Source organism: Lepidochelys kempii, chromosome 21 (genome assembly GCF_965140285.1).
Source record: "Lepidochelys kempii isolate rLepKem1 chromosome 21, rLepKem1.hap1, whole genome shotgun sequence".
Classification (NCBI taxonomy): Eukaryota; Metazoa; Chordata; order Testudines; family Cheloniidae; genus Lepidochelys; species Lepidochelys kempii.
In genome coordinates this window covers 15,475,087-15,498,604 of record NC_136400.1, presented here as the reverse complement: position 1 = coordinate 15,498,604, position 23,518 = coordinate 15,475,087, and the positions used below count along the sequence as shown (strand labels likewise).

Sequence of the window (23,518 nt, the reverse complement as noted above, 5' to 3'; positions counted from 1 at the left end):
TCCAGGGTGGCAGCAGGGCTAAGGCAGGCTCCCTGCCTGCCCTGGCCCTGCGCAGCTCCCAGAAGTGGCCAGCATGTCCGGGAGTGGCTCCTGGGGGTGGGGTGGGGCAGGAGGCTCCACCACACACTGCCCTTGCCGCGGGTACCACCCCCGAAGCTCCCATTGACTGCGGTTCCCCATTCCTGGCCAATGGGAGCTGTGAAGGGGCAGGGCCTGCAGGTGCACAGAGCCCTCTGCCCCCCCTTCCCCTTCTCTAGGAGTCGCAGGGCCGTGGTGCCAGCTGTTTCCAGGAGCGGCGCGGGGTCGGGGCAGGCAGGGAGCCTGTCTTAGCCCTACTACGTCATGGGGCTAGCAATCCTGCAGACCAGATTGAAAGCTGGATCCAACCTGCAGGCCGTAGTTTGCCCTCCCCTGCCTTAAGCTGCCACCTGAAACCGCCGGGGAGTGGGTGGAATTTGTTTTCCAGCAGGGGTGCCATGGCAGATCCTGATCATTTTTGATTGTCAGTGGTAAGATCCGTCCCTTGCCAGTATTCCTGTGGCTCATCTTTATCAGGCAGCATCAGAAGCTAACTCAATGGTGCAAATGAAGCCTCCTGCACCCTTCGGCTTGGAAGGGAACCGGGCAGGGCTTCCCAGCGTCCCTGGGAGCAAGAGGTATTGCAGAGAAATCCTCCCCACTGCTCCCTGGGGCAGGCCCAGAGGAGCTACCATGCCTGCCCAGAGGAGCCAGGGAATTCAGAGCACTGGGCTCCACACAAGAGCGTCGCATGGGAAACACAAATGATCTTTCAAAAGAACGGTGCAGCAGGGTGAAAGCACTGACTGGGACGTTACTGATCCATGGATCGAAGCGAAGTCCTGGGATCCTGAACTGCACACGCTATCAAGTCTGGCAAGCGCTGGCGGAGCCTAAGATGACCCATCACCCGCATTTTGTCTTTCTTTGCAACCCACCCAGAGCCCAAATTCATAGGCCAGCATCCTCCTCTCTCACCAAGGTGCACTGATCACACACAGCGGCACCCTCCACCCCAGCACCCACCCTAATCCCAGACTGCTACAGCAGGGAGGCCCTGGGGCCAGAGGCTCCTCAAGACAATCTGCCATCTTACATGAGACCCCTCTGCACTGCCTCCCTCTGCCCTTGTAGGCCTAGGCCAGCAGATCTGAATGAGAGGTGTTGCAGCCTGGTGCATGGGGGCATAATGCCATGCAGGTTTGACCTTGCTGACCTTTGTGGAGGGGCAGCCAGACCAGATCTGCCACCCTAGGCAGCAGCTTAATTTGCCTATAGCTAGAGTAAACCCTGCCCAGGACCGGGGATGTTTGAGAGACAATAAGCCTGTCCTGTGCTCACCCCCTCAGCAGTGGTTCTTGTCCCACAGGGCTGGGCCCAGCTCCCCACTCCGGGTACGGCAAGCTGGCGTGTGGGGGCTTCACCGCTACTCAGGTTGGTCCCAGCAGAGACAGAGACCACTGTGAGGGGCATGCCAGGCAGGCTTACTGTCCAACCCTTCTCTCCCCCAACCGCCACAGGGCCTCTCCTCCACACCTGGCTTGCAGCTCAGTTATTCTGGGACATGGACTTGATTTTGCAGAGAACCACAAATATTTGCTGGGCTAATGAGAAGAGCTGCCCAAAAGAAAGCCTTAGCAAGGATGAAAGCACTCCTGGTTATCCTTGTACTCTCCCATCTATCTCCACCGGCTGTCAAAGTGTACGCTCTTTGGGGCAGGGACTGCCTCTTTGTTCTGTGTGCGTACAGCGCCTAGCACAACAAAGCCCTGGGCCGTGGCCGGTGCTCCCAGGCACTACCTGTAATACATTCAAAAGGCAGAGGCAGTGCACAAAGGTAACCAAGTAACCAGGTTTAGAAACACCCAGTAACTGTGGAGGCAGCTGCCATGCAGCAGGGAGGGGTCACATTTGCAGTGACATCATTTTGCCAAGCGACTGCCCTCTCACTCTGTGCATCCTCCAAAGAAATGCAAACACAAAATGTGCCCAGGACTGCCCAGTGGTAGGGCAAAGATCTGCCAACGATCAAAAGAACCCTCTTTCTGTCAGGAGTCTCTTGCTAAACCTTCCAAGCGAGGTTTTACAGCAGATTGGACTTTGACATAGGAAATAGGTTCACCAAGTGGATTTCAAAACAGATACCGGCGCACAGGGCAACGTCTGTATATGAGTGACAGTCCGGTGCTAACACAGAGAAAAGGCAGGCGCAAGGAGCATTCTGAGTGCGGATGCTCAAAAGGGCGTAACCTTTGTCTCATGAAGAAGACGCATAACGGGGTCTGATGAGGTGTATCTTATATCAGATGAGTCCCGACCCCAGTGTGCTGGCAAACGTGCATCCATCTGTTTGATCACCCATGTTTACATGCTGCTCATCAACCCAGCACACTTGCTTTGCTGCTGTTTCAAACCTGAGCCGTTTTTGGCCTTGGATGTGCCAGCAGCACTGTGCCACTTGGGCTCACATGCGCCTCTCTGGCTCGAGAAGTACTGTGGGCTCCAGCGTTCAGGCCTGTCCAGTGCACAAAGGATCCTGTGGATGAGGTGCAGGGAAGAAGGCAGTATTCTGCGCTGCCTCCCTGCTCCATATGTGCATCAGACAATAGGTTTGCCAGGCTGGATCAGACCATTAAAGCCAAGTTTGGGATCGATTCTCCAATACTCTGGCAGTTGTGTACGTGTCCAGAGCTGCTCAGAACACTTGCAACAAAACTTTTTCCAGCAAAATACCCTGTTTCAAAGAAGCCAGAACATTTCATAGAGAAATAAAGATTTTGACGAAGGTTTCTAAATCCCAGAGAGACAGGAGAAGAGAGACCCGAAGCAAAAAGCTGGCCCCTCTGATCAGACGTTTCAACACAGTTCTCTTTGGGAAAAAATGTCTGAACGGTTTTGTTCTGCAATTGAACAAAATTTCAAATCAATAAAGGTCATTGCAAAACTAAAGATGGTCACCCACCAGCCAGCATGACCCATTTCCTTCCTGACCTCTACACTGGTCAGCTTGTGCCCCAGAGCACAGCATTTGATTGCCTCTGTCTTAGCATGGATAATGAATGAGCTTATTAGTGGTTAATGAGCCATTAATGTTTCTACATTTGTAAAGCACTGTAAAGCACGGAATTAAAATGCTAATCATCATCATCAGGACTCCTGGGTTCTGTTCCCAGCTCTGACACTGACTCCCTGGGCAACCTTGGGTAAGTCCCTTCTCCTCTCTGTGCTTCAGTTTAATAGATTCATAGGGTGACAGCCTGACTCCATCGAAATCAATGGTGAAACTCCCATTGCTTTCAAGAGGCCAGAACTGCACTCATATACTGAGGCCAGAAGGAACCACTAGGATCACCTAGTCTGACCTTCTGTCTAATCCGGGCCAGAGAATTTCACCGAGCAATTCCTGCATCAAGCCCATATTTGCTAGTCGAGGTAGAGTGTATCATTTAGAAAGACATCCAGCCTTCATTTCAAGACTTTGTGATGGAGAATCCACCATATCCTTTGCTACATCATTCCAATAGTCAGATCCCTGCACAGCTGAAAAGTGCCCCTTATTTCTAGTCTGAATTTGTCGAGGTTCATCCTCCAGCCATCGCATTGTTACCCTTTTGTCTGGTCAGTCACAAAGCCGGTGGTCAAAAAACCTCTTCCCCGTCGGGTCTTGCAGACCATGATCAGGTCACCGCTTAATAGATGGGAAACTGAGCCACGGAGACTAGGCACAGGCCCTCAAACGGTATTTATGTGCCTAATTCCCATTGAAATTGTGGGAGTTTGGTGCTTAAGTACCTTTGTCTCCTAAATCACAAGCCAGTGCTCTAAGCACTTGGCCATCCTGCCTCTCAAGGCATTAAACTTGTCTGGGGAGTTGCCCCCACAGTGCAGAATCAGGTGAGACACCAGAACCCTGGGCACATTCAGCCATTTTCCCCGCCATGTTGTCATGGGAATGGGGGTCTGGCTAGTTCTTCCCCACACCCCAAAGTTGCTCAAAGTCCTTGTTTAGCACCTGCCATCAGAGGCTCTCCAAGTGCTTTGCTTCAGTTACGCTCTTGAGACAAGAAAGTCTTATTGTCAGACCTGTGCTTATGCCTAGTCCCTGCTCTAACTACCAGACCATGCTCCCCTCTCAGAGCCAAGCATGGAACCCAGGAGCCCTGACTGCAATTTATCTGCTCAAGCCACTAGACCACACTCCTTTCCCAAGGAAATCAAGTCTGATTTCAGCCATTCACTGCAGTCCAGTGGGCAGCAAAGGTGGCAAAGTGGCAGACAGGAGACTGGGGTTCTCTTCCCCACTCAGACCGACTGTGTAAGCTTGGCCAAGACACGGCTCTCAGTACTTCAGTTTCCCCATCTGGTGAGCAGTCCCAAAGGCTTAAGATTGGGCACATAAGTACTTAGCTGAATCAGGGCCATTAAAGAGCCTTTTAGTAACTAGTATTTTCTGCCCACGAAGGTGCTTATTATACACAGCCATCCAGTCACACTTCAGTCATCTTTCTGATCAGCTAAATGGATTACCTGGCCTCATTTTTTCCAGCCCTTGAGGTTTTTTTGTGGGTCTTTTTTGCACTCTTTCCAACATCCTTTTTAGAATGTGGACACCAAGACAGGCCACGCTACTCCCCTACTGGTCTCACCAATGCCACATACCAAGTGTAAAAAGCACCTACCCACTTGTGCTTGCTACTCCCCTGCTTATACAGCCAAGGTCACAGTAGCTGTTTCTGTCACAGCATCACTCTGGGAACTCATGTCTAGTTGCTTGTCCCCTAAATCTTTTTCAGTCCCTGCTTTCCAGGATACAGGCCCCTGTCTGGAAGTCTGGCCTGCGTGCCTTAGAATCATAGAATCTCAGGGTTGGAAGCGACCTCAGGAGATCATCTAAATCCAACCCCCTGCTCAAAGCAGGACCAATCCCCAATTTTTGCCCCAGATCCCTAAATGGCCCCCTCAAGGCTTGAACTCTCAACCCTGGACTTAGCAGGCCAATGCTCAAACCACTGAGCTACCCCTTTTCCTAGATGCACTATGGAAATGGTATTTGTGTACACCCAACAGTGCAGACCCTGGTGCAACGATGCATAGTGAAGATAGGTTAATATTATGGGGCTTCCTCAGATGAGTTCTCTTCTGTCTCCTTACACACACACCGTTACACACGGACTGCCAGCTTGCCCGGCTCTGCAGGTACCTGAAATGACCCTTCTCCTTGGAGAGCAAGCTGCGCTAGGAGGAAGCCGGCTGAGCTGCATTGAGCAAAAAGCAGCAGGAGCAGTCCCGTCAGCACCAGGCAATCTCAAAGGTACTGCAATGCAGTGGTAATTTTTTTTTTTTTTGGGTAATTCTTCCTCCCCTCCGCCTGCACCACCTTTGAAAGTTGCAACGCAAGCACTTTGAACAGGGCTGGGAGTTTGTGCTGCGAAAGCCTGGACTGACCTTATCAGTCCCAGCACACTTCTCTCAACAGTCCAATCCCAGGATATAACACGGTGCTACCCTGAGCTGTAAGTCACAAGCACGTCAGGCTGCAGGGAGATGTGATCTCAGGCAATTTCCCTCCCCCGCCCCCCCCCCCCAACTCTTCCTGTTACTAACACAGCTCGTCCCTCTGCCCTTTCCTCCAAAAAAAGGACCTTTGGCTCTGCGGTGGCCATGACTCAGTGGGAGGGTGACACCCGCCCCCTTGCCTGCTGTGGGGGAGAGGGGTGGGAAACGCTTCTTTGCTACGCTAGGGGTTAAAGTAAATGGAGCTAAAAATCAAAGGGAGGATCCCCATCCTCCCCCTGGTTTGGAGAAGAGCTTCTCTGAGAGGGCTGCTTGGCGGGGGCAGAGCGGCTGCTAGCAGGGGAGGCTGCCGTGGCAGCAGTAGGAGGAGCTGGGGAGTCACTTGGGCTTCTGGCCTCCTGCCCAGGAGATGGAGAAGCATTAACAGCACCGGACAGGAGGACGGCTGTTCCCAGCACTGGGGTCAGACCCCGGCCCTGCTCTTCCCACCGAAGGGGGGGCCTCCTCAAGCTAGCTCCAGAGAGGAGAGGAGACTGGGTGCATCCTCCCCTGCCCACCCTGAAGCTCTGCCCATGGGACGGAGCTCTGAAATCCCAGTCCTGGCGAAACAGGAGAGGAGACCAAAAGCTGCCCTGCCCCACGCAATGCCAATGCTGCCCTCCCTGTTAATGCAGCTAGGTGGAAGGGGAGGGAGGGCCAAGGTACCAGGAGAAGCTGCAATTGAGCCTTGCTCCTTTAGGCTAGACAGCATGTGCGCGCTTGCTGACATAATCTAATTACTCCATGTGCCAAGCGCTGAGCTCATGTGATGGCTGTTCTCTTGGTCAACGCACCAGGGATCGAACCAGCAACACCAAGTGCTAAGAGGTCAAGTTCCTGTAATACTCAGCAATGGGTTACATTGGCTGATCACTGGTTAGCTGAGGATTTTATTCTACAGACCCTGTTAGAGGGAACTGTGGGGCCCATGCCAAGGATCTGCCTTGTTACTCTGGGTGTTTGGGAACAAGAATCTGACCACTCGTCAGTTTTCTTTAATGGTCTTATTTTGAAGGATGAATGAAAGAATCCCTGAAAGACAGCAGAGAATCTCAGTTTCACCTGTCCATTCCCATCTCTCCCCCTACTCCTCTCTACTTCCAGCTGTCCTCTGCACAGGAGACATCCAATCTGGATTTAAAGGCGCCATGTGATGAAGCATGCACCACATCCTCTGCCAGATTGTTCCAATGGCTAGTTACCTTCCTTTGATTGTAGGCTCTCTGCAGGGAGGAACCATCATGTTGTGCTGAGTTTGTACAGCACCTAGCACAATGGGTCCAGGACTAGGGCTTCTAGGTGCTACCGGAATACAAACCATAAGCCTACGTGCCTGATCCGATTTGTATTCGGGTCCATGGGACTCTTGCCATTTACTTTACTGGAAACTGGATTGGGCTCCTAGAGAGCAGGATTTAATCCATGCTTCCAGAGTAGGCTAGCGAGCAAAGATTTAGCAAGACAGAGACAGTGCAGGGGAGTGGATGGGACCCCAGCTGGGTCACAGGATCAGGGATGCTCTCTCACTATGCATCTGTATGTACAAGGCTTGGCAGAATGAGGCCCTGATCCCAGTTAGATACACATAGGTCACAAGGTACAGTCTCAATCCCTCCAGTGCACTGCCCTGTCTTCCAGCCCCTCAGCTTGCAAAGCCAATCTCAGTGGTGACCAGAATGCTAGCAAATGGAGATGAGGTTAATTTCTTACTGTATCAGACCCAGCTGATGGCTCCTGTGGATTAACCTGCACCTACCTCCTTTCCCCAACACAAATGCCTCTGGAAAAAAAAAAGATTATAATTGACACGCACACGCCAATATTACGCAGCTTAACGAGGATGTCAAGTTGTTATCCTGAGCAGCTACTGAGTGACCCAAGTGCTGGCTTGTCCTCAATTGGCTGGTTTCTAAACTGGAATTAATAACCCTTCATTTGCTTGACTGTGGCCTTTTGAAGCCACTTGCTCAGATTTCTCTCCAGTTTGGATGCTCTTAAGTGAATTTGCAGGTGGGTGGAGTTGCAGGCTTGATCGCCCTGGAAACCAATGTCCCCCTGGAGCAAAGAGCTGCTATGGAGCAGGGCGAGCATCCCTCACCAAACAGGCCTGATTGCCCCCGCAGTTATTTACCCCCTGTGCAGGCTGGGTGTGAATTGCTTCACATGGGAAGCCCTGACTCATGTCCTCTGGTCCTGCACTTGGGGCAGGATCTGGCCCAGGGAAGGTCGCGTGGTCCACCTCTGGGGTGGAACGCAGCAGCCATTTAACAGCGGTGCTACAGGCCCTGAAGCGGGGAGGGGCCTCTGCCAATCCAGTGCTGGAGGAATTTCAGCCGGGAGGATGTGGGCAGGCACCATGGAGCTCGTACAAAGGCCAGCCCGACATCGTTTGCCAAACACTGCTCAGGGCCTTACATTTTACAGTTCTTCCGAACAGATGGCAGCTTCAGCAGCACAGCGCCCCCTAGCGCCGCTCTGGGCACTCACCCGGACAGAAGAGCAGCCTCGACCAAATCCCCACCGATCGGCGTCCTTACCCAGCCTCCATCACCACAGCATCACCCACACTTTTACCGTATTTCCCCCCACAAGAGCGCTGGGAGGTAGGGCGGTGCCATTTACAGGTGGGGGACGGAGGCAGAGAGGGGAAAGGACTTACTCACGGTCACAAAGGGAATATGTGGCCCAGCAAGGAATCGAACCTGGGTCTCCCCACCTAATTATGCCAGCAAAACTTTTCAGCCTAGACCAGGGCGCAGCGAGCGAGAGCTGAAAGGGACCCATGACAAGGGGACCGAAGAGTGTGGCAGAGGCATGTGCTCACTTCACCCCCGTAAAGAGTTCTCACCGCAGCTGCCTCAGCTGTGCCGGTGGCCAAATTGCCGCCATGTTCCCGACTGGCCTCCCTGCCGATGGGGGGTGAGGGGGGGAGCCATTCGCTCATAAGGCATCGGCCCTGCTGAGCGCAGCCAGCCGCCTCCTCGCTCACGGCTTCAGCAGATGGTCCTACTGCACGCACATTCTCCAGCAGCTCACAGATCTCCACGCCCGGAACATCGGAAGGGGGGAGATTTGCAGTTGGGTGTCCCAGAGCCGGAAGCAGTCCAATCTGCTGCGGAGCTCACAGTAGCTGATATGTAACTAAGAGGGCAGTGAGCGGATGTGGAAAGCCACAGGGCCGGTCTACACTTGGCAGCTGTAAGCGGAGGGAGCTGAATGCAACACCTGCGCTGTTGGCCACTAAAATGGAGCCAAGGGGTGAGGTGGGACCTGTTTCCCCATATGCCAGAATTGAGCGATCCAGGATAAATGAGCACAGTTCCTATTAGAGTTCCTATTACAAAGGGATTATACACGATCAGCAGATGTTAGAGGCATGTTGCAGACAGCAGTAGCGTGTGCTAGGCATGGTTATGAGCTCAGAGGCAGGAGGTGGTGTACATTATTATGTAGAGAACTATTTGGGAAGTGTTCCCACCTTCCCCCCCCTCACCCCCCCCCCCCACACCTGCTGAAAATTTTTTTCTTCATTTCTTTCTAACATTTTCAGCAAAATGTTCAGGTTTTCACAAATTCCAGTTTTTGGCCAAAAAAACCCTCTATTTTTTTTTTTTTGGCAAAACCCCAACATTTCTGACAAAAAAAAAGGGGGGGGAACATTTCACCCCCCCCACCCCCAAAATTTCTGCCCACACCTTTGATGGAAAGTTCTCAACCGGCCCAAGTTATAAGCCACGGTAACAGGCTTGACCCATTGGACTCTAACCATTGATAAACTATTTATTAACCCTTTATACGCTCTTTAGAAGTGGAACCTCACCGTCAAATGACCTCACTGTCAATATATTTTTTAAAGCAATTTCAATGCTGGCCTGACAGTCCTGGAGAGCAATGCCCTCTGCTTGCCCCCCACTCCCACGGGAGAAATGGCAAAGGCAGGAACAGCACTGGGTGTCCGCACTGGTCATCCTGTCCCTGCCCTGAAGGAACCAGCTCTTCCGTACTTCTCTCCAGTGGGCCTTTCCCATAGAATAGCAAATCAAGCTCAAGGTCTTGGTCCTTATTGTCAAGGTGCCCAATGGCCTGGGATACTGTCAAAGATTACCTAAAGCTCTGGGATGAAGACCATGGTAGATAGTTCTGCTCTTCTGGCCCAACAAAACTGTCCATTGCGAGGGAAAAGCTTGTCTGTGCAGAAGACTGAGCGGTCTCGGGGCTGGGCCCAGACTGGGGAGTGAACTATGCCAGGATCTAAGGGCCATCACAAACCTCCTCACCTCCCGCTCCAAGTACCAGGCCTTGGACCTGTCTTGTCTCACCCAACAGAGCACCATGGACCTTTCAAAATACCAGCCCTGCTATAACAAACCACTCCACTGCTAGGGACAGGATGAGAGAGAGAGAACAAACCATGCGTGATGGACACAAATTATGTTGCTCGATGCATGACTGGACAGTGCTGAGAAACCACGGGGCTGACAGCGGGATAAGAACCTGTACAGAACAGACTGGAATTCACTGCTTGCTTTCTGCTGGGCCTGGCTAAGAGGTTCCTAAATAGAACTCCTTGTGACGGGGACTCCGCTTCCCTCAAACACGGGTTCTGAACGTGGTGGGAGCGAACAGCTGTCAGGGTTGTGGCTTGCCTGTCTTTCCCATATTGCCAAGGACAGAGGTTCATAGCTAGCTGGAAGAAGTGTTCTGCAGATGGTTCCTGGTATGGAAGAGGTTGAGAACTGCTGCCCTAGGAAACACCCCAAGACCCACCCACCCCTCACAGATGGGTTACCAAACAGCAGTCCCATGGGAATGACTGTTAGCTCTTTACTGCTCAGCAGGGCTAGATTCAGACTGATCCAACTTCAAGGCAAAAGGCACCACTGACCATTACCAGCCCTCCGAGCCCTACTCTGCAATGATCTCCTCCTCCAGTGCCACGGCAGCTGGGATCTGGCAGCTGGGCTGGTCTAAGCCATGGAGGTCAGCGGAAGTAGGGTTGGACCCCAAGGCCCTTCCTTCAAAGGGTCACAAAGTACTGCTGGATGGTGGAATAGAGCCCAGCCCTCCCACACTCACCCTGGTTGTGGTTGCTTTGTACCAACTATTCAGGGACTAAGGCGCTGCACGGCACCCCCCATGAATCCCCCTGGCACAGCAGGGCCCTCTGCCCAGCCCCAAGTCACCTCTGTTGAAGTCCTGATGCATTATGGGCCAGAGAAGGGGGGGCATGGAAGAGGCATGACAGGGGCAGATGTGCTTCCACCAATCCCCCAACTGGGGCTACAGCAGCCAGGGCCATGTTAAAACAGCTGCAGGGTTACCCGTGCTGTGCCCCAGTCGTGGCAGGAGAGACTGTACTGAACATCTGGAGCCAGTTGTGGGTCCTGCACCCTTCTGAGTACTCTGGTCCTCATAGGACAGCAGCGGGGGCGGGGAGGAGTGGGGAGGAGGGAATATTTTTGTTCTTAATTTATGTGGCGTTTAATCAGCTATGAAACCCCTGTAGTTCCTCATACACTCTCTGCCAGGAATCGAATGGCTTAAATAAATAAATATCCATTAAAAAATCTACACTAGTATCCCTTTAACATTCAATAATTGTAACCCTAAATCAGGTATGGTATATTCCAGCACTTTAATTTTAAACCTTGTGCATTATTAATATAATTCATGGGGCTCTCTTGTCTAATGGGCATTCATCATTATAACCACTTTTAACAGGGCTGCACTCTAATCCTGTTGGAATTTCATTACAAGTTATTAATTTTCAGGTATTTGTAGTAAGTATTGGGACAGGACAATCATTCAGAAGCAGTACCGCAGGAAAGGAACACACCCAGGTTTTCAAAACAGCAGGAATGGTTGGCTCTGAAATAATCGCACCAGGAAAAAAGTTAAATCCATGCTTGTGTTAATACACAGGGCAATGCGATATTGGGATCTACAGCTACTGGGGACTTTTTTTAATAATCATGAGTTGTGTGTCCTACAGTTCAATAGTGATGCATGCACAGGGCCATTCATCTGGCAAATGCTCAGATGGCACAAGTGAGCTCCACTGAAGTCAATGGCAAAACTCCCTTGGCTTCAACGGAGCCAGGACTTCACCCATGCACGTACTGAGAAAGCTTCAACAATCATTGAAATGCGGTAACCTCTGGGGTGGAGCACAGCAGAACCCAACAGCACTAGAAAATGGTTTAAGATGGGGTAGTCAATAGGCAGATCATGGGCCAAATCTGGATCACTGGACACTTTTGAACAGACCCCAAAATCTTTTTGTTTACTTTTTTATTATTATTTTCTCTGAAGTCTAGACCTTGACAAAAAGTAATTGCCTTCTCCTGGTTTAAGACAAGGAAGTGATGGCTACAGTGTCCAATTGAAATGACAGGGAAGAATGCAGATACCTGATGGAGAATTTGACCAGGATACCATGGAGAACAGTCACAGTCCTCCCACAAATACGCAGCACCTCGGTTTTACATCTCACCAAACAAGACTACCCCTCTAGCAGCCGGGCGCACTCTAGCACCATGCTGGGGCCTCAGATCCAAGAGATCAGACCCGCCTCCTAATCCCCAACGCCCGTCGGCTGCAGCACCGTGCCCCCAGCAGCAACTGCCTCTATATTCGCTTAGAGAGAAGGCCGCCAATCACCACTAGTACCAGCCGAAACAGCTCAGTTGGGAGAGCGTTAGACTGAAGATCTAAAGGTCCCTGATTCGATCCCGGGTTTCGGCAGATGTTTGGGGGGAGGGATAGCTCATTGGTCTGACCATTGGCCTGCTAAACCCAAGGTTGTGAGTTCAATCCTTGAGGGGGCCATTTAGGGATCTGGAGCAAAAATTGGGGATTGGTCCTGCTTTGAGCAGGGGGTTGGACTAAATGACCTCCTGAGGTCCCTTCCAACCCTTATATTCTATGTTCTATTCTATGATCTATGATCACTGCGCACAGGATCCTGTGTTTTCCCTGGACCGCTCCCAGCCGAGCACGAATCAGGCTTGACCCTGCTTAGTTTATGCTACCAGGCAAGGTCGCAGCCCAGCTTGTTATGGCACTGGGCCATCACTAGTTGCTAATCTCAGTGTCTATTACTTGTAACTATATCTTAAATATGAAACAGTGATTTAGTGCAGTGTTTTTCCAAGGCTCAGAGGGGGAAACTGATGAGCCGTAACTTGTCTTGATATCTCCCCTCTCCCTGTGCTCCCATTCAGCAATAATAGCTTTATGCTGCCAAGCCTCCTATGTGGATGAAGGTGAATGGAATCAAGGATCCCAGTCCAGTAACAGAACGCACTTAAAAATGACCAAACAACAAAACAGTCACTTAGCAAGAGACAGCCATAACATAATAGCACAAGTTTGCATTTCTATGAAGATCTCAAAGTGCTCTGCAAACACTGATGAATTCATGCACGCATCAGCCCTGCAAGGCCAGGGCGTAATGATTGTCCACATTCTGCAGCTGTAGAAACCGAGACCCAAAGCGAGTCAGTGGCGGGACTAGAGTCCTCGGGGCTCGGCCACTAGTTCTGCACTGTCCCTACAAGGCTATCATCTCAGCAACACCCCAGATGAAGAGCCCATCCCATCACAGCACCTTACCCATCATCATGCTGCTCGCCAGCCTGCTTCCCACATAAACTATTACAGCTGGCTGGAAAACAGCCAGCCCCCCTGCCCCAGCTCCCACCCAAAATTTTGCCTTTTTGACAAAATCTTCCATCCAGGTACCACCGTATTTTGATTCAAAATGACACTGTGGTGCCTCATGGGAGTTGTAGTTTGGCTACCTTATGCTCCCATTCTCTATGACTGGGGTCCCAGGCTGGGCTACTTCTTCCATGATGCACCATGGCCTGGGACAACTCCTATGTGTACTCGGTCCCAGCATCAAGAGGTGCAAGGTGCTGTCACCATGGGAGATGTAGTCTGACCCAGAGAGGAGAACAGGAACATAAAGCACCCAGACTACAACTCTCCTGAGGCCCTGCGGTGCCATTTTTAATAGAAATACCAGCCTTTTCTACAGGGAGCAGACTTTCTTCACGAAAAGTTTCATTTATTCAAGTTCTCATTTTTCTGCCAGAAACCAGGTTTGACAGGAAGTGCTTGACCAGCCTGAGAAACGGTCCCTTTTTCTCCTGTTATACACCAGACCCAAACTCCAGCTGCTCCCCTGCAATCATAGAATCATAGAATATCAGGGTTGGAAGGGACCCCAGAAGGTCATCTAGTCCAACCCCCTGCTCGAAGCAGGACCAATTCCCAGTTAAATTATCCCAGCCAGGGCTTTGTCAAGCCTGACCTTAAAAACCTCTAAGGAAGGAGATTCTACCACCTCCCTAGGTAACGCATTCCAGTGTTTCACCACCCTCTTAGTGAAAAAGTTTTTCCTAATATCCAATCTAAACCTCCCCCACTGCAACTTGAGACCATTACTCCTCGTTCTGTCATCTGCTACCATTGAGAACAGTCTAGAGCCATCCTCTTTGGAACCCCCTTTCAGGTAGTTGAAAGCAGCTATCAAATCCCCCCTCATTCTTCTCTTCTGCAGACTAAACAATCCCAGCTCCCTCAGCCTCTCCTCATAACTCATGTATTTCAGACCCCTAATCATTTTTCTTGCCCTTCGCTGGACTCTTTCCAATTTATCCACATCCTTCTTGAAGTGTGGGGCCCAAAACTGGACACAGTACTCCAGATGAGGCCTCACCAATGTCGAATAGAGGGGAACGATCACGTCCCTCGATCTGCTCGCTATGCCCCTACTTATACATCCCAAAATGCCATTGGCCTTCTTGGCAACAAGGGCACACTGCTGACTCATATCCAGCTTCTCATCCACTGTAACCCCTAGGTCCTTTTCCGCAGAACTGCTGCCTAGCCATTCGGTCCCTAGTCTGTAGCTGTGCATTGGGTTCTTCCGTCCTAAGTGCAGGACCCTGCACTTATCCTTATTGAACCTCATCAGATTTCTTTTGGCCCAATCCTCCAATTTGTCTAGGTCCTTCTGTATCCTATCCCTCCCCTCCAGCGTATCTACCACTCCTCCCAGTTTAGTATCATCCGCAAATTTGCTGAGAGTGCAATCCACACCATCCTCCAGATCATTTATGAAGATATTGAACAAAACCGGCCCCAGGACCGACCCTTGGGGCACTCCACTTGATACCGGCTGCCAACTAGACATGGAGCCATTGATCACTACCCGTTGAGCCCGACAATCTAGCCAGCTTTCTACCCACCTTATAGTGCATTCATCCAGCCCATACTTCCTTAACTTGCTGACAAGAATACTGTGGGAGACCGTGTCAAAAGCTTTGCTAAAGTCAAGAAACAATACATCCACTGCTTTCCCTTCATCCACAGAACCAGTAATCTCATCATAAAAGGCGATTAGATTAGTCAGGCATGACCTTCCCTTGGTGAATCCATGCTGGCTGTTCCTGATCACTTTCCTCTCATGCAAGTGCTTCAGGATTGATTCTTTGAGGACCTGCTCCATGATTTAGGCTCAGCTCCCTGACCCGCTGACTCATGGCCAGCGAGGCTAGGTAGGAAACTGGCAATGCACACCTGGCTCACTTGCCTCCCCCAAGCCAGATTCCCTCTTGATGGGCAGATCAGAATCTGGAAGTAGGGTAACAAGATTAGGTTGTGGGTCAGGGCTGCCAAGGTAAATGGGGGTCAGAGCAACCCCAGGACCTGTACCCAGTACCTGCCCCTTCCAAACCCAGCTGTTATCCAGGTGCTGCCAGTTTCCCAAGGCTTTGGACAGAGCAGGCCAGATAGCTCCCCATGACATCCCTGGGCATGAACAGGGGTGTCCCTCGGCATGTCCTTTTGGCAGGCACCATATCTGTAGGACATGGTCTCAGTTTTCCCTCCTCAGAGCTGTCAAGAGCTCAAAGAAGGGCTTTCTTATAGCCAGTAGCCCTGGAGCTGATTTATTAACACAGGCAATGCAAGCAGCTCCCAAAGTGCCAACACGCAGTCCAGCCACACAACCCATAGTCAGCTCCCACACCTGCTGCCAGCCCTAGGCCTTCTTGCCCAGCCTCTTCTAGCTGGATTGCTTCCCTGCTCTTCTGTGCAGAACTCCCCAGCCTTCCTACCTGGACTCCTTGCTTCCCCAGGAGAGACTCTAACACTTCCCCCACGCTCTGCACAGGTCAGCAAGCAAACCCTTTGTCCTTAATTAACCCCAGCGGCCACCCACCCTCCTCATCAGGTCCAGCTGGGGAGCCCCGGTTCTGTGACAGGAGAGCCAGATCTGCTACTAGCACTGATCTGGCTGGCTCCAGAACCCCTGGCCCTTATTCGGGCAGATGACCCTGATGCAAAGGGGCTTGTTGTGCAGGGACAGAAGATTGGTCTTGGCCAAAGTAACAAAGTCCAACGCAACATGTCACCTAAAATTATTTACAAGCGTCAGCACAAGATGAATAGCCTGAGTGCCGGGGGCTTGTTTCCATTAAAAGCCCTGAGTTCAGGGGGTGTGCGGGGCTCCGGGGCCAGGGCCGGGCTGGCATGGCAATGAGCGGAAAGGTGCTAGAAACGGGAGGGGATGGTTAGGGTTGAGCTAATGGAAACGTGTTTGATTGGTGAGCGTTAGTGGGATGAGCCTCCACCCCTGCCCCCTCAGACACTGGTTATCAGAGCGTCACTAAACACTGACAGCTTCACCATCACAGCTAGTGGGATCCCGGGAGCCACCATGACACCAAGGGGCCTTCATCAGCCTTCTCCTGAAAGGGCTCCTGGCAGCACCAGGCCAGGGATCTGATGACATCATGAACACTTCCGGCTTCAGCTAAAACCTGAGAGGCTGGGGTCTCTGCTGTGCTCCCCCACCCTCCTTTTTTCTTCTTTGCCTCTGTCCAATACACGTCTGGCTGGGCTGCCAAGACAGCATCCCATTTGCACCAGCGCTGTATGCCCATGCCCAGAGGGGCAGCTACAAGCAACGCCTTACCCAGCCTCAGGCGGGTACAAGCTCCCCGGGTCGCAGCGGCTGAGCAGGCCATGGGCTGGGCCTGTCTTTTCCAGCAGAGAGGCTGCAACGGAGACTCGGCACCAGAGACAGAAACTGCATCTTCTCTGCTGCTTTTCTCTCCCTTGTGCGGGTCTGGCTTGAGGACGGCAGGATCAGACTTCAACATGTGCAGCTCCAGCCCACCTCCGCGAACTGCTTCTTTTCCCCCAAAGGGGGCTGGAACCCCCTTTAATACGACCAAAACAACTGTCAAACAGGAGAATTTCCCCATAAAAACTCTCTGCAGCTAATGGGACAGGGACTAAGGGGCAGCATTACCATGGAAGCTTTAGTTAATTAACACTTTACATGACAAATCCTTTCACAGTTTTTCCTCCTTTTCCTGCCTCTTTAATAAATGGCTATCAAGATCTCCCATGGCGGTTGTTACAGTGGGAGTGGCCGGGGGAGCACACTGACCTGAGCAGTGTCCCAGTGACCACGGGGTTCACTAACCTCTTATCCCTTGCTGGACCTCAGTTACCCCTTTCCAAAACAGCAGGGTGCTGTGGAAGGGTGTGCCTGATGCAGCTTCAGCCTTCGCTCAGCGTGGACTGGTGCCCCAGTGCAGGGATGGGGGGAACGGCCCCACCTCTGCCCTGCCCTGTACTGCCTGGGGCTGGAAGACGGAGCACGGGACTGCGACTGTGAGCCTTGGATGAAGCATGCCCGAGGGCAGCAAGAGGCCCCTTGTACCCCTGCCCCACACACCCTGGAAAGTCCATGCTGCAATCTGTGATACCCTCAGCAGTTGCAGAAGAAACTGAGAATCCCAAAGTTGGGTCCTGGCAAACTGAGCTCCCCTCTGATACCAGTCCCTGCCGGCTTCCCTGGGATGGTTCCAGGAGGAGGGGCCTGCATCTTCCCTGGGAATAGCTCCGCCCTGTTGGCCTGGGTTGGTCCACAGGGATAACACATATTGTATATTTTAACAAAGGTTTTGCTTTGGAAGAAAAATTCCTTCCCCCTGGTTCCTTCCCCATCAGGATACCTTGTTCTGCTGTGACTGGCCAATTCCTCACCTCCATTGATTGGCTCTCCTAGACCAATATGCAAATCTAATCCTGACGAAGGACCTCTGGAGTTTACCTTTATAGAATCAGTAGCTCGAGCTCCAGAAGGGGAAAGCAAAGAAACAATCTGTCCCTGGCTATAACTGTAGCCAGACAAGATGCCCCAGGGGCCCAGCATGAGAGCTGAAGACTATAGGCAGGATTTTCCAAAGAGCTCAGCTCCACTTCGGCTCAGCACATTGGAGAATGTCCAGCACACCTGTAGGTTCCAAAACCTTGCAAATCTAGCTGCTTGCGCCTACCATGTACTCAAAGCACCAAAAAGAAAAGGAGGACTTGTGGCACCTTAGAGACTAACAAATTTATTTGAGCATGAGCTTTCGTGGGCTACAGCTCACTTCATCGGATGCATTCCAATGCTTTGTTAAAGTATGACAGCACCGACATTTGAATGCCTTTCCACTTGCTTTAAGTGGGAATCTCACCTCCCCTCTTGTCTTTTTGTCATTGTTTCTCTGCCTGCAACCTGCCTTCTCTGCTTGTTTGCTTGCTTAAAAGTGGGTATCTAAGTTGACGACAAAAAGAGAAAGGAACTGACATGAGGCCCCCAATGTTTCTAACGCAGAGCTGGACGGAGCGATATTCAGACGCAGCCTTGGTCATGGCGCAGGACAACTGCAGTCTTCGGAAAGACGCCGGAGTCCATGAAGGTGCACAGGACAAGTCAAAGTTGGGGCTGTAGTGTACAGTTCATGGTGTCCAATCAGGCGGCGCATTCTTCAGACAATAAGACCAAGCAAGAGTGAGACAGACATGAAGGCAGTTCAGAGAAAGGAGACCTGAGAAGTCACTTGGGTCCCCTCTCGTCCTCACCCGTTGGCCAGTGCAGAAGGATTATCTAGAATCCAGTGCTCTGTTTAGTCCAGTGTTGGAGATTACACAAGCAAGTGGGCTCCTATCCCATCCCTTGGGGGGCAGAGGTCATTCTGTTGGGAAACGCTTCCTGAGATACAACCTCAAGTTTCCCTTGCTCAATTCCATCCCATTTCTCCTAACCCCACTACTGCTCCTCAACAAGGCCACCCCCTAATTGAAGGTGATGATCTTCTGTAGGGACTGAACTCATGACCTCTGGACCTAAAAGACTTTGCTCTTGGACCTAAACGGGGAGGCCTATTAGCCTGGAGCAGACTCTGCAGAGCCCATGTTCTGGAGGAGGACAGAAAACCAGACTGGGTTCACATGGGTTCTGTTAGCACAGTCCAGCAGCCTGGGTGAAGGAGAAGGGCCAGGACTGGAGTAATTTGCTTGTATGGCTTTGTTGTTGCACTTGTGGGGGGGGGTGGGGGGAGTGCACAGAGATGGGCCAAACACCAAAGTATAAGTGATACAAAAGCAGGGGAGTTTGGACACGGTGAGACCCCGATCTGACCCACCATACCAAAACCTCACTGCCCAGCACTGACTCAGCCCAAGCCCAAGCCCCACCACCCTGTCCTCTCCAGGAGCCCCTCCTCCCTATGCCAAATGACTGCACCAAGCACAGGGATGTTGGTTCATCAAACTCAGCTCTGCCTCTTCAGCTGCCACTGAGAAAATCAACAGCTCCCAGAGCAGCCGTGAATTAACTTTGCTCTTCACTGCCACGTGCTTTATGCAGCTCTCAGGGACTGCTTGAATTACCACCTCGCTTAGAGCCTTTACTACCCCATAATCTGCGGTAAAGACCCCGGCAACACAACAAAGGAAGTCTTATAAATAGCAGGGGAATGTCAGACACCCGCAGTGCCATTATAACTGCTGGATTAAGGATGTATTTGCTAAAGGCTCCTGGGGGGATTGTTACAGTCTATGGGGCTGATACCAGACATACATGCTTGTGTATAAGCCAGGGAAATTTATACTGCAGTTTCGGTTCATCAGTTGCAAAAGGACACGGCAAACTCCACGACATGGGAGCTGTGCTGGGGTCAGGGAGCAGTGCTCCTGACTGCAGACATGGGACTCACGATCCCCACTGATGCCAATAAAGCATCCAGCAAGAGTAAATCAGGAGTGAGGTCAGGGTCAGGCCCAACGGGTGTTTCACACCTCTGGAAATCAGAGCCAAAAAGCCTCCCAGAAGGAAAAAGGGGGAAGATATGAAATTAGCAGACTAGCCACTAAGACCAAGCTCCTCAAAGGGATTTAGTACATAACTGCGACTGATTGAGGATCTGCCAGCTCACTGGAGCCAGGTTAACACATTGCCCGGACGAGCATTCTTTCAGGAAGGATCAACGAAATAGCAACCTGCACCCTGGATATTAGCAAGGACCTGAGAGCCCACCTTCTGAAATACCTCAGGAGCAGAGACTAAGGCAAAAGGGTCTTGTGGACAGCAGTACGCCCAAAGGGTGGGCTGAAAGTCAATAACAGCTGCAAACTTTCAGCCCCAGGTAATGACTGGATCGGTAATCCAACACATAGCAATCTGGGATCCACCTAACCAGCAAGTCACCTCTTCCAAGGTTGGCTAGTGAAACTGCTCACGTTTCCCATATTTATTAAGTGACCTAAAATCTGCGCACAGTCGAATATTGCCCTTCTTCTTGGATATGATCACTGTGGGTGAGCTCCACTCCACAGGCCCTTCCACCTCCCGAAGGATACCAGTATCTTTCTTGCGTTGCACAGCTACGGGGATCTTGTCCAGAAGCAGAGGGGGCACTCGACGTGGTGGTGGTACCAAGGGTTTGGTGTTCGAATCCAACTGCAGAGAATACGTAAATCCCACAGACAGGATACCGCCACCATCCAGTAAATCCTGGCGCGTCTGAACAATACTTTGGGTATCCCCTTCTGTCCTAGCCAGCAAAACCACACCTGAGCCCATGCATAATACCAAGCTGTAAGCACAGATCGTAGGACATTAATGGAACAGAATTCCAGCTGAGCCTTTAACAATGCGAAACTTTCCAGTCCAGGCTACGCCTTTCCGGAGCACAGACCATAAAGCTTCAACGGCTATCTGCAAGGCATCCGCATTCCAGGCTTTTATAACCTCTGTAGTCAGGCAGATGTCCAGATTGTGAACTAACCCAAAGAGGAGGATGCTCACTTCAGCACCGGGATCCACCATGCATTTCAGCAATGTGCCATTAATTTCCACACTATGGGATACCAGCCGCAGCGCCTTGCTACATGAGAAGATGATACAAAAGGAAATATCCGGGTCCCCGGTAAAGGTGGTCTCATGCAGCTCCACATTCACAGTAGGCAGCTCAGGCCTCATCTCTGTGAACCAGTGCACAGTGGCACCCTCACTTCCAGTGTCCTTCCCACAAGCCTGGCACATAGCAGTTCTAGCTGAGCGGGCAGGGAAATTGCCCAAGTGATCTGTGCTTCCCCAGCAGAAACAGTGAGGAGATGGCAGCTTTCACTGCCAAAGCTGTGGAGTGGGAGTAGGCAGCACTGGTTGAGGGAAGTAGGAAAAGCAGCTGACAGTTTAAGTGTAGACACAAAATTAGCAGCTGTCTGAGACACAGAGCCCTTCTCTGCCCCAGCCCTCTCAAACGCTTCACTCTGAGCAATGCAGGATCAAAAGTGAGCAGTCTAGCACCTTCAGCCAGTAACCGTTCACCCAGGCGGTCATTGGCTGTGCCAGTCTTAAAAATATCTCTGAGCGTGACCATCATAATGTCCCCAGTTCTGCAGCCAGGATAACCCAGCAGCATCGCAGGGTTGCCTAATCTGCAAATCCTGTTCCAAAAACACCGAAGGAAGCATTGCCAGTCAACAGCCGAAGGATGTGCAGGCAGCATGGGTTGCAGAATTAAAACACTCGTCACCATAACGTTATGCTCTGGTGCACTCCAGAGCAAAGTCAAAGCTCCCCTGAGCCAATGGCTCATTGGGCTGACGCCGTTAAGGAAAGCCAGTTTCATAGCCAAGGGAATGCAAGGGAGTGATGGGGCCAGCATCACATCCAAGCACCGTTGAGTGCTCTAACGCAATAGATCAGGCCTCCAGTTTGCAGCTGGGTGAACTGGAGGTGCTAGCCATCTCAAAACATACCAAAAGCTGAGCAATACACACAGGTAGGTTGTCAATCAAAACATGTAATATCCATGAACAGGTTAGATCAGTAACAGTGTGAACAGACATAATAACAGCCGCTATGTAGCTGAAGGCTCTGAGTAGCTGCACACACAGATCAGGGAGCAGGAACCCGGAAACAAAAGAGGGAGCAAGAAGGCAAGACACACCAGTCATCACACCACCCCAGCCTGTACAGCCCCAGTACGACAAGTGTCTGACCCCTGATCAGGTCCCCAACAAATAATAGTCACTCAACACCCATTGCATTCAAGCCTAGTCTACACCAGCCTGATCTGGAACCAAACTGTGCGAACCCTGGGCCCACTTCTGATCTCCCACACATGGGTTGCGTTGCACCAGCATGGCCCCGCTGAGCCCCAGTGCTGTGAGTGAGAGCAGAATTGCTCCCCCCCGCCCCCGGCTCTACAAGGGTTCAGCCACATCTGAGCTAAGCCTGACTTTGGGAGGACTTTGCCTGGCTCCTTTACCTGGTTGAGTGTCAGGGCTCTGGCCATGGGATTTCAAGAAGCTGGTGTCTATTCCCCTATCCAACAACAGCAGAGTAGCCTCATACACCTGCCAAGCGCATGGCTTGAATCCTGTCATGTCATCTCTCCCCCGCCAGTTCCCATGGGGTGAGGGGTGGGGCATTTTCTGAGCCCCCTGCTGCCCCCTCATGCTGGCTGCGCCCAACCGCTCCTTGTGAGAGACTTCAGCGCCCTGATTCAGCCAGGCACCCAAGCAGGCCCTTCTGTCCATCCCTCCTAAACAAGGTGTGCGTGCCTCACTGATGAAGGGCCAGCATCGCTGACTTTCTCTCTGGCTCTGCTCTCACGCAGGCATGGGCCTGGTGGTGCTCCAGGGGTGAGCAGCCATGGGGGTGCACAGACCCACCGGCTCATCCGTGGCATCCTGCCCCCTTCCCTACCTGAGGAGACTGAGGCTGGTGGGGAGGCCAGGATGTGGAGGGTTTGGTCGTGGCCCACCCAGCTCCATTGCCGGGCGAGAATGGAGACACCCCTCCCTCCCACCTGCCTTTCCATCAGCCCCATCCTGCTCTCGGGTGGTCTTGACTGAGACCACAGCCTGTGGCCCCTCTCTCTACCCACAGAGGCTGCTCCTGCAGCCTGAAGCAGGGGAAGTGGGGCTATCTGTAGGGAGGCAGACTGTGGAGGTAGCAGGGGGCTCACCCATCTGCGTCTCTGGATGACCTAATCCCAGGTCATCGCCTCCTCCCAGGCCAGCCCCGAGATGGGCCAGGCTGGCACAGAGCCTCCCTACGTGGGAGGAAGAGGCCTGAGCACCCCTGAGGGCATCACCCGGTAAATACCATTCCCGCCTGGCAGGAGCACAGCCCGAGCCTCTCCCTCTGCTGCCCCCGCTGTGCTTTATTGCTTTAATATCCTGGAAACGGCACCCGAGCCCTGACAAGCCTTTCTGCTCCCGAGACGAATCTCTGCAGAGGGGGAAAACGAATAGAGCCGCAGGGACAGAACAGCCCGAGCGGTGAGTGGCAGGTCGCTGGCTCTGCATGCCAGGACCAGTCCACAGCTAGGCTCCCCAGTCAGGTGTTTACACACCTTCCCAGCCCCTTGCCAACTGGGGGCGATAGGCATGTTCCATCCTCTAAAATGATGAGGGGTATGGAACCGCTTCCACACACGAATGGTGTGGAGACAGTGAATAAGGAAGTGTTATTTACCCCGTCACACAAACCAGGGTCACACAATGAAATGAACAGGCAGCAGGTTTAAACCAAACAAAAGGAAGTGTTTCTTCACACAACGCATAGTCAGCCTGTGGAACT

The 23,518-nt window shown here is 51.9% G+C and overlaps 1 protein-coding gene and 1 non-coding gene across 5 annotated transcripts in view; one reads left to right on the top strand and one right to left on the bottom strand.

The window, feature by feature from the left end:
- Positions 1–23,518, bottom strand: part of SYT2 (synaptotagmin 2) — a 187,611-nt gene that overhangs the window by 120,525 nt on the left and 43,568 nt on the right. The gene's annotated exons all lie outside the window — the stretch shown is intronic.
- TRNAF-GAA (transfer RNA phenylalanine (anticodon GAA)) lies at positions 12,243–12,315 on the top strand. Its single transcript has one exon. It is a non-coding gene; the product is annotated as a tRNA-Phe (tRNA).